The sequence below is a fragment of the Oncorhynchus tshawytscha genome, linkage group LG06, assembly GCF_018296145.1.
Source record: "Oncorhynchus tshawytscha isolate Ot180627B linkage group LG06, Otsh_v2.0, whole genome shotgun sequence".
Taxonomy (NCBI): Eukaryota; Metazoa; Chordata; class Actinopteri; order Salmoniformes; family Salmonidae; genus Oncorhynchus; species Oncorhynchus tshawytscha.
Genome location: NC_056434.1, coordinates 35,990,294 through 36,005,197, shown reverse-complemented (window position 1 = coordinate 36,005,197; position 14,904 = coordinate 35,990,294). Strand labels below are relative to the sequence as shown.

General features: G+C 44.3%; 1 protein-coding gene across 5 annotated transcripts in view; it reads right to left on the bottom strand.

Annotated features, from left to right (window-relative positions):
* Positions 1-14,430, bottom strand: part of LOC112252502 (ras association domain-containing protein 8) — a 54,607-nt gene extending 40,177 nt beyond the window's left edge. For 2 of the 5 annotated variants that reach the window (XM_024423768.2, XM_024423772.2), the window contains exons 1-2: positions 14,307-14,430; positions 9,860-9,967 (exon numbers count right to left, since the gene is read on the bottom strand). The gene's annotated coding sequence lies outside the window, so the exon portion shown is untranslated. Of the gene's footprint in view, positions 1-496; positions 908-9,859; positions 9,968-14,306 lie in introns of those variants that run through there. The other 3 variants (XM_024423770.2, XM_024423771.2, XM_024423767.2) reach the window with 2 other exon arrangements.
* Positions 14,431-14,904: the final 474 nt, after the last annotated feature.

Here is a 14,904-nt window from a genome sequence, read left to right as displayed (position 1 = left end):
GGGCTAGAGACTAAAATAAAATAATGTAATTGCATGGCAGTCTAATGCGTTTGGGTCTTTTACCATCGAAGACCACTAGAGACCATAACATTGAAACCATTAGAATTGAAATAGCCTAATGTTTTCCTTGTTCTAGCAGTAACTACTCTAGACATGTTTTTAAGGGAATAAACCACACACAAAGGTCCGTTTCCAGGACACAAATCAAGTGAAAAGAAAGACAAACTGAATTACTTTCATGGAGGACTGGCTTGAATTGTGATGATGACCACACTATTATTTTCATCATGAGTCAAATCTTTTGGTTTTCTACCCAAACTTGCACTTCTGGGTAAGCTTTTACTCAAACACAATATGATGCACTTAGAATTTAAAAACAAACTTCCTCACAAACTACTGAGGAACATTCAAACACATAAACTCCCTCATACAAACACACACACTCACGCAGAGAAACACACACGCTCTTTCCCAGAACAAAATGTGTCACACTCACCAGGTGTGGAAATGTCTTCCTTCTCAACTCTCGCTCTCGTTCTAGCTTTTTCTCTCTCAGGTAGATTCCACTCGCTCCTCCGAGCTCTGGAGAGTGGGATCAGGAAGTGTAGTCCCAACAAAAGAGGGAGGGAGTGAGTGAGTGAGTGTTTAAGGGGAGGTAAAGTCCAGCAGGGGTCAGAGTCAGATGAGGTGGCTGGAGATTAAACCGATCTGTCTGTCGGTACTCCTCTGTTTCTATCTTTCCTCTCCCTTTCCGGTTTCTATCTATCTGTCTCCCTCACTCGTTCGCTGGCTGCTTCAGGAATGCAGCTCTCCTGGATGTTCTCACCACAGCAAAGATCTGAGACTGCTAAGCCTCTCTCGCGCTCTCTCTCTCTCTCTCTCTCGCTCTCTCTCTCTCTAGCTCTCTCTCTCTCTAGCTCTCTCTCTCTCTAGCTCTCTCTCTCCTGACACTCTGCTGACAGGGCAGGCCCCTCCCCCTCTCCAGGTAGTGGTTAGTAGAGGAGTCTCTCTCTCTCTCTCTCTGCCTTTCTCTTTCACTCTTAATAACACACTCAGAATTTAATTTGCTGTATTGAACTGTCTTAATATTCACACCGTACACTGCATAGTGTATGTGTGTGTATTTATTTGTGTGTGTTTGTGTACATACTACCTGAGGAAGTAGACTTCCTCCCTCTGGCCACATGAACAGCTGACTATGTAAATGAGTCTCTCAGGCGATGTTCTCTTCCTGGAATGAGGTCACAGTCCCATGTCCAGGTGTGTGTGTGTGTGTAAAGGTGTGTGTGTGTGTGTGTGTGTGTGTGTGTGTGTGTGTGTGTGTGTGTGTGTGTGTAAAGGTGAGTGTGTGTTTAAACAGTGAGGGAGCCTCTCCTAGGGAGTGCAGGGCAAACCTGACCATTTGGGTTGGGAACACACACATACGTCCTGCCCTCCAGGACATCTATTGTACAGCACCCGGTGTTACAGGAAGGCCAAGAAGATCATCAAGGACCTCAGACACCTGAGCCATGGCCTGTTCACCCCTCTACCATCTTGTAAGCAGAAAAAAATAGAGGTAAACCGGGAGACTGAAAAACAACTTCTATCTCCAGGCCATTACACTGTCAAATAGTCACCAGTAGCTGGTCTTCGGCCAGTACCCTGCCCTGAACTTTAGTCACTGTTACTAGCCGGCTACCACCCAGTACTCAACCCTGCACCTTAGAGGCCGTGTGTGTGTGCGTGTCTTGTTCTGCTAAGCTACTTAGGCTGGGTTTGGAACCATGCCAGACCAATTAGATTTTGTTGTGTTGAAATCAACAGACAGACTGAGCATTAGATTCATTTACAGACTAACCTGATATGATTCATAACCATCTTTAGCTAAACACATTCACAAACACAGACACATTGACACTAAAATGCAAAAGGATTGGTCTGTTTTTCTTGCAATAGCCCGTGTCCCAAACGTAATACCATTTAGACGAGGCTAGGCCCAGCTTTTTACTTCAGCCAGAACTATCAGAGTTTGCTCACATCTGAGACACATCTGAGACACAAGCTTTTGACACATTTAAGAGCTGAGATGCACAACAGATCCTGCCTGTAATTCTCTCTCACACAAACATACAGTAGGCCACTTCTACAGTAAAGGGAGAGTACCCTAGAGGTTCAGCTGATAGTGGCCAGGGTGAGAAAAGCAGAAGGTGTCAGAGGGAAGTAACTTTTTAAAGGGACAATTTCAAGAAGTCAGTCTTTTTCCTAACAATTAGGGCCAACTTAGTTGGGAAATCCCAAAAGTCAAACAGAGCCAACTGGACAGGGCAAGTTGGGTTAGTTGTGGGCCCTGTGATGTAATGAACCATCTGAAGGCTAGGAGAGTTCACTGTCACCTTCCAGGCATTCCTGAGGGTGCCTTCTCCCTCTATACCTCCCTTTTCCATCACCCCATCCCTCCCCCTCAACCACCCCTACTTTTCTATGACATTCAACACCCCACCCCCCTTCTCCATCCCTCCAGTTTGCATCCAGCAAAAAGAAAGCAAGAACAGATGTCTAAAAAAGCTTAATCTTCACATTCAAACCCAATACAGATACATTTCCTCCCTCTCACTGTTCAGTCCCAGCACACAAAAGACTTAGAGAGCATTCCTAAATCCACAACCTGGATCGCCAGACGCATCCCTAGCCACGTCCTCAGAGCATGTACAGACCAGCTGGCTGAGGTGTTGACGGACTTATTCAATCTCTCCTTGTCCCAGTCTGTGGTCCCCACTTGCTTCAATATGTCATCATTGTTCCTGTACCCAAGAAAGCAAAAGTAACTGAACTAAATGACTATCGCCCCGTAGCACTCACTTCTGTCATCATGAAGTGCATTGAGAGGCTAGTTAACTTTATAAGGCTAGGGGGAGGACTTTTCAATGCTTTTCTATGGAAAGGTCTAATAATTAGGACCCAGATTGTAGTTCCCATGGCTTCCACTAGATGTCAACAGTCTTTAAAAATTGTTTCATGCTTGTTTTTTGAAAAATGAAGAATTATTGTATTCTTTCGAAGTATCCCTCAGAAGGACTCTAGTCTATTGGAGCGTGTGAATGAGTGCGCGCTCCTCTATCATTTTCTCCGGTATTGAACACAGTTTATTCTGTCTTAAATTTGATAGATTATTTACATATTAGGGTACCTGAGGTTGGATTAGAAATGTTGTTTGAATTGTTTGGACGAAGTCTACAACTTTTTAGATTCCTTTGTAGGCATGTTGGGCGAGTTGGAACAGGTGTATTTCTGAATCAAACGCGCCAAATGAACTGACATTTTTGGGATATAAAGAAGGACGTTATTGAACAAAACTACCATTCATTGTATAACTGGGAAACTTTGGATTGCAAAAAGATGAAGATCTTCAAAAAGGTAAGCGATTTATTTCATCGCTATTTCTGACTTTCGTTATGCCCCTGCTTGGTTGGAAAATGTTTGTGGCGCGCACTTGGTTATTTATCTCCGGGAATGGACATACTATTTTCCGTCTTCAATTTTATTGTTTATTTGCATATTAGGGTGCCTGAGGATTGATTAGGAACGTTGTTTGACTTGTTTGGACGAAGTATATTTGTAACGTTTGGGATTCATGTTGTATGCATTTTGAATGAGGAGAAACCAGCGGATTATTGAATGAAGCGTGTCAACTAAACTGACTTTTTGGCGATATAAAAGACTTTATTGAACAAAACAACCATTCATTGTGTAACTGGGACACTTTGGATTGCAAAAAGATGAAGATCTTCAGCAGTAAGTGATTTATTTTATCACTATTTTTGAGACACCTGTGCAGGTTATGAATTCATGTTAATGCAGGAAGTGGCTGAGGCGCTGTCCTCAGACGATCAAATGCTATGCTTTCGCCATAAAGCCCATTGTAAATCGGACAAAGCGGTTCGATTACCAAGATTCTAAGCTAAAGAATGGTGTACAACACTTGTATTTTTATGAATGTTTAATATTACTACTTTAAAAAATATGTATATTTCACGCTCTGCAATTTCACCGGATGTTGTCGCTAGCGTCCCAATGATCCGAAAGAAGTTTTAAGGATCATATCACCTCCACCTTACCCGACATCCTAGACCCACTACAATTTCTATACCATCCCAGCAGATCCAAGGATGACGGAGTTGCCATCCCACTGCACACTGCCCAATCCCATCTGGACAAGAAGATAATCTATGTAAGAATGCTGTTCATCGACTACAGCTCAGCCATCAACACCTTATTGCCCTCCAAGCTCATCAATAAGCTCGGGGCCCTGGGTCTGAACCCAGCCCTGTGCAGCTGGGTTCTGTGAGGGAGTTGATTGTGGACTTCAGGAGACAGCAGAGAGAGCACGCCCCATCCACATCGACGGGGCTGCAGCGGAGAGGGTAAAAAACTTCACGTTCCCCGGCTTGCACATCACTGACAACTTGAAATGGTCTATCCACACAGACAAAGTGTGGTGAAGAAGGCACAACAGTGCCTCTTCAAAGTCAGGAGTCTGAAGAAATTCGGCTTGGCCTCTAAAACCCTCACAAACTTCTACAGATGCACCATTGAGAGCATCCTGTCGGGCTGTATCACCGCCTGGTACGGCAACTTCACCGTCCAGGACCACGGGGCTCTCCAGAGGATGGTGTGGTCAGCACAACTCATCACCAGGACCACACTGCCTGCCCTCCAAGACATCTACAGTACCCAGTGTCACAGGAACACCAAGAAAATCATCAAGGACTTCAGCCACCCGAGCCACTGCCTGTTCACCCAGCAACCATCAAGAAGGCAGAGACAGTACAGGTGCATCAAAGCCGGGACCGAGACTTAAAAACAGCTTCTATCTCCAGGCCATCAGACTCTTAAATAGTCACCACTAGCCAGTGGTAGAAAAAGTACCCAATTGTCATACTTGAGTAAAAGTGAAGATACCGTAATAGAAAATGACTCAAGTAAGAGTGAGTCACCCAGTAAAATCCTACTTTAGTAAAAGTTGAAAAGTATTTGGTTTTAAATATACTTAAGTATAAAAAGTAAATGGAATTCCTAAAATATACTTAAGTATGAAAAGTAAAATAGTAAAACATTTCTAAAATCAGACAGCACCATTTTTATTTTTTATTGACGGATAACAAGGAGCACAGTCCAACACTTAATAATTTACAAACAAAGCATGTGTTTAGTGAGTCCACCAGATCAGAGGCGGTAGGGATGACCAGGGATGTTTTCTTGATAAGTGTGTGAATTAGACCATTTTCCTGACCTGACAAACATTAAAAATGTACCTTTGCGTGTCATGAAAAATGTATGGAGTAAAAAGTACATACTTTTCTTTAGGAATGTAGTAAAGTAAAAGTAAAGTACAGATACCCCCAAAAACTACATAAGTAGTACTTTCAAGTATTTTAGCCGGCCTCTGCCCAGTACCCCCCTGCCCTAAACTTTAGCCACTGTTACTAGCCGGTTCACTACCCGGTACTCGACCCTGCACCTTAGACAATGCTGCCCTATGTACATATTGAACACTGCTCACTTTAATAATGTTTACATACTGTTTTACCCACTTTATATGTACTGTATATACTGTATTCTAGACACGGCTCATTCTATATAAGTACTGCTGTGCACACATTTTCTAATCATATATTGTCCATTGCTCGTTCTAATATTTCTATATTTCTTAATTCCTTTATTTGTATCGTCTGGATTGTGTGCATTGTTCTGTATTGTTAGGTATTACTGCACTGTTGGAGCTAGGAACACAAGCATTTAGCTACACCCTCGATAACATCTGCTAAATATGTGTACGCAACCAATAACATTTGTTTGATTTGAGAATGATAAATAGACCGGCCTTTCCTGGGACTCTCTCAATTAGGTCCTGCGGAGGGTAGTGGGCTGAGTTTTTTTTTGTTGGCTGTTCTGCATCAGTCTTGAATAGCATTGTCTAAGGCTCAACTGTCTCCCCTCCCCCTCTTCAGAGATTAAGACCTCCCTCTCTTGTTCCCCCGTTTCCCAGAAAACCTCATTCAGCAAGTGGGAACAGGACAGATAGACACCGCACTGGACAAAAACTGGTTAAATCATCCTTGTTTCCACGTCATTCCAACCCCCAAAAATCAACGATGGAAAATGAATTGGATTTGCAAAAAGTCATCAACGTCAGGGCATGTCGTCTTTTTTTCACCCACTTTTTAACCAAAATCCAATAACATGGTGAAAACGTTTTGTTGATTTCACTGTGAATTCACGTTAGTTGACAACTCAACCAAATGTAAATCAAAACTGGACGTTGAACGGACATCTGTGCCCAGTGGGACAGGTCTTTAAAACAAACAAGAAGTAGAATCAGACAGGGTCCTGTTCAATAGGAGCAAACATGAGAAAAAAATGTACCTAAAAAGGGACTACAGTCCAATAAGAACATTGATATTGTTTTTCCTTTTTTCCAATGTTTGCTTCATTGTTTGTCCAATTGAAGCCATCCCAGGATTGCAATGACACACTCTGAGTTTTGAACTTTTGTTGACATAGACATGTTCAGGGTAAGTAAGACCAAGGTAATAGTAATGTTTTGTTTTTCCTTCCTAGCAGAGCTATCATTACGGTCAGGGTCAAACTATAGCTCCTGCATTGTAGCTCTGCTCAGTGTATCATTAAGATGGGCTGGATGGCTTTCTCTTAAGTCTTTGCATGGTTTACTCTTAAATATAGGCAGAAAACCTGGCTCAATGCCCTGAAACCTGGCTCAATGCCCTGAAACCTGGCTCAATGCCCTGAAACCTGGCTCAATGCCCTGAAACATGGCTCAATGCCCTGAAACATGGCTCAATGCCTTGAAACCTGGCTCAATGCCTTGAAACCTGGCTCAATGACCTGAAACCTGTCTCAATGACCTGAAACCTGGCTCAATGCCCTGAAACCTGGCTCAATGCCCTGAAACCTGGCTCAATGCCCTGAAACCTGGCTCAATGCCCTGAAACATGGCTCAATGCCCTGAAACATGGCTCAATGCCTTGAAACCTGGCTCAATGCCTTGAAACCTGGCTCAATGACCTGAAACCTGTCTCAATGACCTGAAACCTGGCTCAATGACCTGAAATCTGGCTCAATGACCTGAAATCTGGCTCAATGACCTGAAATCTGGCTCAATGCCCTGAAACCTGGCTCAATGCCCTGAAACCTGGCTCAATGCCCTGAAACCTGGCTCAATCAGGGAACAATGTAAGTCTATCTTTATGATCTCATTAGGAAATCGTAATAATTAGTGATGCATCGATATGACATTTTTGGCCGATACCGATATCCAATATTTTCCTTGTAAAAAAAAGGATACCGATACTGATAACAGATATTTAAAATTTTAGTGGCCTTTTAAGCATTCTAGTACAGTTAAACAGTTAACACACACACATGGACGCAGTGGTCTAAGGCACTGCATCACAGTGCAAGTGGTGTCACAACAGTTGTTGGTTCGAATTCCGGCTGTATCACATCTGGCCATGATTGGGAGTCCTATAGGGCGGCGCACAATTGGCCCAGCGTCGTCCGGGCCATCATTGTAAATAAGAATTTGTTCTTAACTGATGAACCAGACTTGTGGAGGTCTACAATTTGTTTCTGGGGGCATTTGATTTTCCCATGATGTCAAGCAAAGAGGCACTGAGTTTGAAGGTAGGCCTTGAAATACATTTACAGGTACACATCCAGTTGACTCAAATGCTGTCAGTTAGCCTATCAGAAGCTTCTAAAGCCATAATTTTCTAGAATTTTCCAAGCTGTTTAAAGGCACAGTCAACTTAGTGTATGTAACCTTCTGACCTACTGGAATTGTGATACAGTGAATTATAAGTGAAATAATGTGTCTGGAAACAATTGTTGGAAAAATTACTTGTGTCATGCACAAAGTAGGTGTCCTAGTCCGTGGGGTGACGCACAATTGGCCTAGTGTCGTCCGGGTTAGGGAGGGTTTGGCCGGTAGGGCTATCCTTGTCTCATCGCGCACCAGCGACTCCTGTGGCGAGCCGGGCGCAGTGCACGCTAACCAAGGTTGCCAGGAGCATGGTGTTTCATCCGACTCATTGGTGCGGCTGGCTTCTGAGTTGGATGCGCGCTGTGTTAAGAAGCAGTGCGGCTTGGTTGAGTTGTGTATCGGAGGACGCATGACTTTCAAACTTTGTCTCTCCCGAGCCAGTACGGCGGTTGTAGCGATGAGACAAGATAGTAGCTACTAACAATTGGATACCACAAAATTGGGGAGAAAAAGGGGTAAAATTCAAATTTTAAAAATTTAAAAGTAGGTGTCCTAACAGACTTGCCAAAACTACAGTTTGTTAACAAGAAATTTGTGGAGTGGTTGAAAAACGAGTTAATGACTCCAACCTAAGTGTATGTAAACTTCCGACTTCAAGTGTATGTCCCCATTACCAGTAAAACATAATCTAAACATATTTATTTCACTTACTTGCTGTGCTGTTTTGTTGTTCATTTGTTCAGTTATTTCATTCTCAACCAGGATTTCTATGGAACTCCGCTTGGGTCAAATAACATGACAATCTGTTTCAGTAGCTAGCTAACTATATAGCTAGGTGTCATCATCTAAAATAACCCTAATTTATAAGACAGTTCTTATTTGATTAATGGTGGTCGGACCCATCTTTGTGAAGCTAGCCACAATAAGGATTAGCCACAATAGTGGACTTTGTGGTTAGCCTTCAAAATAAAATAATTATAATATTTGTATTAATTTGCATCACTGTCAATGACATATTTTTACTTTGAAGGCAAACCGCAAATTCCACTATTGTGCCTAATCCTTATTGTGGCGCTTCACAACACATATCCTGATTCGGTCGAGTCTCACTAGCCAGATGAAGCTAGCTGGCTGTGTATAACGTTCACTTTGGGCAACAGGGTTAAGTAGCTGGCTAGTTATTTATTTTCATGAACTGAATTTCAATTTCAATAGGCGAACATCAAGTGGCAACCTAGCTAATACTTACTCACAAGGATTCCTAAATCATTGCTAAGAATAATGAAAATAACTGCAGTTTCTACTGGTCATTGTTTTCAGGCTGGTTGTATTGGTGCTAGCTAGGTACCAAGCTAAAGCAAGCTACCCCAGAAGTTGCGGTCGAACAAATAATGCTTTATTACCAATGCGGTATTGTAAACACATCGTTTGTGGCCGGTGTTTGCTTGTTTGCAGATGTTTTTGTACAGCTTAGACAGTGCCACTGTATCTTTTTTGACATGCAATGACCCATACGGCGTTCCATAGTAAGTATGTCGTGAAGCTAATAGCAGTGACGCTATTACTGTGTAACTCCGGTAGTACAACATCTGAAAAACAGCGCACTTGGTAGTGTGTACTGGTGCTCGACCAGTTGGCGAAAGCCAACATCACCCACGACAGAGAATGGTTGATTTTCAAGGGCAATGAATTCCATGATCTCGCCTTTGAGTTGTCTCGCTGAAATATTCTTACTCTTTAAATGACTGCTCGACTTGTTGACTGCTCGATCCACACAGCAGACATTGTGTGGGCTAGGTTAGGAATGCTGTGTTGCACGCGTAGCGCAAAGTTTTACGTGGCGTTATTACGTTATATAGGTATGCACGTTAGCTTTGACATCGGTTTTTAACATCGCCGTTAAACTAGACATCGGGTCGATACCGATGTTGGCATTTTTAGATAATATCGTCCGATTCCGATATGTTCACCGATATCGTGCATCCCTAATAATAATCCCACCTCATTTCATCTGTACTACTACAACAGGCCATTGTCTTGTCTGTGCATTAAAACGGTTCATATATCAGGTCAACAATAGGAAAGAGAGAAGCGAACCTGGTAGCCTGTATCTCTTCCTCTGCTGTCATCCAGTCTAGACCAGTTTGGTGTCATCCCACAGCCAGTGCAGGGAAGGGCTCTCTCGCTCAGTCATGCATGGAGCACCTCAGTGTGGAACACAAAAGCCAGTTTAAGTCAACAGTACGCTCAAATCACACACTGACCCCAAGCCCCAACCCTCAGCTCCTCTGCATTGTAGGAGTTCTGGTGGTGGGGGTGAGTGGGATAACAAACCGCCAGGCCAGACAGAGGGAGAAACAGAAAGACAAGCAAGTGAGGGAGAGAGAGAAAGATGGATAAACAGACAGAGATGGACAGACAGATGATCAAATAAACACACACACACACAATTGTTTTATATTTTGTGTTAAAACAAAGAAAATTATATGTGCCTCATTTGCATAAATATACTGGGTATATTTGCATATATTACTTAATTAATATAAAGGGGTGGAACAGGGCTGTACCTACTGCACTCACCTGCTCTGTCTAGACCTACTGCACTCACCTGCTCTGTCTAGACCTACTGCACTCACCTGCTCTGTCTAGACCTACTGCACTCACCTGCTCTGTCTAGACCTACTGCACTCACCTGCTCTGTCTAGACCTACTGCACTCACCTGCTCTGTCTAGACCTACTGCACTCACCTGCTCTGTCTAGACCTACTGCACACACCTGCCCTGTCTAGACCTACTGCACTCACCTGCTCTGTCTAGACCTACTGCACTCACCTGAGCTGTCTAGACCTAGCTGTCTAGACTGCTTCATTAATTGCGGTTGTTGTTGCAAAGTTCTACGTGTGTCAATAGCAGGATGCCCTCAGATTAAAAATCAACAGGCTTGGCTCTAGATTACCTATATATACATACTTTACATTGTTTGCGAGACCAGACATAATATCACTATAATCCAAGTGTTCATTTTCGGGGGTGGTTTCATTTCAGCGCATCTAATTTGTAAACATTTCAACTATATTGAATTATTACTTGTTCAAAATAAAAGGGAACCTTTCTTTTCATCTAAGTGTCAAGACAATGCATTAAATCCTTGACCAAGCTTTAGCATTCTTATAGATGCAACGGAAAGATAATGTATTCCATTCAGCCCGTTTCAGCCACTAACGGGGTGTGTTTGACAGGTCATTACAAACATTTCAGCAGAATAAACAACACAAGCAAGAGTATGAAAGGGTCGCAGGAGTAAAATGAAAGCAATCAATCCAGCCAGATTAAAGTGACAAGTGGATTTTGTAACCCTCAAACACAGGAAATAGATGGCTGAAAAAGACAGATCCTCATGTGGGGGTGCATGTGCTTTGGTAGTGGAAGGGCATGAACTCCCGGTTAGGGCAAATGGACCAGTCAGGTGATTAGAGTTCAGAGGTCAGGGGTGAACAAAAACACAGAGTAAGACTAACAGAGAGTGTGTGAGGTCCCCTAATGCAGGCACTGACGCCCTGTCTCTGTCTGGTTCTCCCTCTCCCCCTGTCTCCCCCTGTTTTCCCTGTCTCCCCCTGTTTTCCCTGTCTCCCTCTCCCCTTGTCTGTCTCCCCATCTCCCCCTCTCCCCCTGTCCGTCTGTCTGTATGTCCGTCTGTATGTCCGTCTCCCTGTCCGTCTGTCTGTCCGTCCGTATGTCCGTCCGTCTGTATGTCCGTCCGTCTGTATGTCCGTCCGTCTGTATGTCCGTCAGTCTCCCTGTCCGTCCGTATCCCTGTCCGTCCGTCCGTCCGTCTCCCTGTCCGTCCGTCCGTCTCATTCTCTCTCTCTGATGTTTGGGGAAAGGGCTATCTATTGTTAGAACAATAAGTCTCAATGGCTTTCACTCCACTTCTCTTTCTCTTCTGTGGATCAAATGTATGGATCATCTTGCTGTGTGTGCAGTGGGGTGGCTGGTTGAGTCAGTGTACGTCCCACCCTCACCCTCCCCTTCCCTCTGCACACAACCGCCAGCCTGGGGAACATGACACTGTCTCCACTCACATAATGGACTTGTATTGTTCTACTGCACATTTATTTTATAGATATCATCCTCACAATATGCCGTATGTCTCATATTCTAGAGAGTGGTAGTGTAAAAGGGCTCATCAGAACCTGGCATAAAAATAATCTAGTAGCCTAAAGAATCTACAGAAACACTGCTTTGCCTAACACCACCAGGGATGACATCATACAAAGCACCATGCAGCAGGGAGCAACAACGCGGCCCAATTCCCCGTTTCTTCTTAGTCAAGTATTAATGTCTACGGATAGATAAAGCCATGACACACTCCACCACAGCTTCCTGTGAGCCCACACACACTCACACTCATGGGGGCGCACACACAAACAAACACACTTAAAATCTTGAGTAGATAAACAATTATTCACTCGTCACAGAACAGCTGTTTCCCAAACTGTCCAGCCAGTCTGCCTCCGGTACATTAGGCTCCCTGTCTAGATCCAGCCCGTCTGCCTCCGGTACATTAGGCTCCCTGACTAGATCCAGCCCGTCTGCCTCCTGTACATTAGGCTTCCTGACTAGATCCAGCCAGTCTGCCTCCGGTACATTAGGCTCCCTGTCTAGATCCAGCCCGTCTGCCTCCGGTACATTAGGCTCCCTGACTAGATCCAGCCCGTCTGCCTCCGGTACATTAGCCTTCCTGACTAGATCCAGCCCGTCTGCCTCCGGTACATTAGGCTCCCTGTCTAGATCCAGCCCGTCTGCCTCCGGTACATTAGGCTCCCTGTCTAGATCCAGCCAGTCTGCCTCCGGTACATTAGGCTCCCTGTCTAGATCCAGCCCGTCTGCCTCCGGTACATTAGGCTCCCTGACTAGATCCAGCCCATCTGCCTCCGGTACATTAGGCTTCCTGACTAGATCCAGCCAGTCTGCCTCCGGTACATTAGGCTCCCTGTCTAGATCCAGCCCGTCTGCCTCCGGTACATTAGGCTCCCTGTCTAGATCCAGCCCGTCTGCCTCCGGTACATTAGGCTCCCTGACTAGATCCAGCCCGTCTGCCTCCGGTACATTAGCCTTTCTGACTAGATCCAGCCCGTCTGCCTCTGGTACATTAGCCTTCCTGACTAGATCCAGCCCGTCTGCTTCCCGTACATTAGGCTCCCTGACTAGTCTAGATCCAGCCAGTCTGCCTCCCGTACATTAGCCTTCCTGTCTAGATCCAGCCAGTCTGCTTCCCGTACATTAGCCTCCCTGACTAGATCCAGCCAGTCTGCTTCCCGTACATTAGCCTCCCAGACTAGTCTAAATCCAGCCAGTCTGCCTCCCGTACATTAGCCTTCCCATACAAGACACAGACAAGCAATACAGTCTCTAATATCAGCAACCCCGCTCTGAGTATAACCTCTCCCCCGACTGGTCTCCCCTGACTAAAAAGATGCTGAAATGAACCTGGTATGTCCGCTCTATTGTGTAGGAACTGATAACTGACTTATCTGCGCAGGTCAAGTATCACAGGACAGCCAGGTCAATCGAGCAGTGTGTGTGTGTGTAACAGTAGATCCTCTGGCCATTAGACAGACAAGACAAGAGTGCACCTGTGGGAGTGGCCGAGAGCTCTGCTTCTGGCGTTGTCACGGATACCAAACACAGCCAAAAGAGGACAACACTTGAAGGCGGTTGCCATGCAAAAATGTGAGAAAGTGGCCTAATTCACAGACACAGCCCAAAGATTGTGTCGGGACAAGGCCAAAGGAACACAGACAGCTCACAGCTGCAGTCTCAAGATCGTAGCTTTCTCTACTGCACGACCAATACGACCCAATGATTTTAAGAACACAAATCTTGAGACCACAGATGTCACGCCATCAGTTTAAATACATTTTTTTCCCATAGACTTTCACTGAAATTAAGACAACTAACTGTAAGGTCCATGTTTAGGGCTAATGCAGCTTTACACCAAAATTACCTGTCCATTTTAATTTCCCATGGAAAGGAAATCCACCATCAATCTAGCCAGAAAATGAATCATACTCATTGATTATTAGTCAGCATGCAATAATAACAACATGACTCTATGACTCCTTAAAGATGTTCAGAATGTAAATAGCCGACATGAGAGCTTTGAAAAATGTACCCTCACCTGGTATGAAGACAAGACATTTGTGCCAATGTTAGACCTGCATTCACCTTTAGACACTCAAGTGATTGCTCTGCTCTTGTCGTTACCATGGTAATGTCTTTAATAGATAAGCTACTGGTAAGAGCATTTTTCATCAGTTGCCAGAAGACAATGTGAATGCCACATAAGCAAACAAAAAGTTCAATTCCAGACTGATTTTATCATTCGTTTATTTGTTACAATCTGCCTTAGAACGACATCAACGTCTATTACTTCACATGAGTTAAAACACTCTTGAAAGCAACAGTTTGACAAAGACAGCCAACAGAAAAAGACACAGAGCAAACTTGCAAAACATGGGACAAAAAGCCAACAACTACTCACTTTGTTTAGTAGACTCCAACCGTTTGTCTGGGTCTCTGTGGTGGTGTGAAAGAGGAGCAAGAGAGAGAAACAGCCCTGTCACTGTGAGAGAGTGTTACACTGCTACCTGATCCAGTGGAGTGAATAAGAGCCCCCCACACACTCAGCGTGATGTGGAGGGGAGGGGTGGGAGCAGGAGAGAAAAGTAAAGTGGTGCCGCCATTCTCTGTCGCCCTGGAGACCAATGCTCTTTCAAAGAAATCGACCAATGACAAACACTGGTGATTGTGTTGAGACAAAAAAGTCACATGACTGCAGTTCCCTTAACACAAAAAACACAGAGATAGAGAGTGCGAGAGAGAGAGAGAGAGTGCGAAAATAAGAAAAGAGACAGGGAAGATTTTATGAAAAAGACAGAGGAAGAGAGAGAGACAAAGAGAGAGAATAATCGAAAAACAGACAGAGAGAAACAGAGAGAAAGAAAGGAAGTCAAAAGGGGGCCAGACACTGAAGAGGCCACCAGACCAAGTCCTGTCCCCATTTTCCTCCCCCTCCCTGCTCAAGGGGGGGGAACAGATTCTAGTCCAGCTCAAACTTTAACTCCCTGCCCGCCATTACG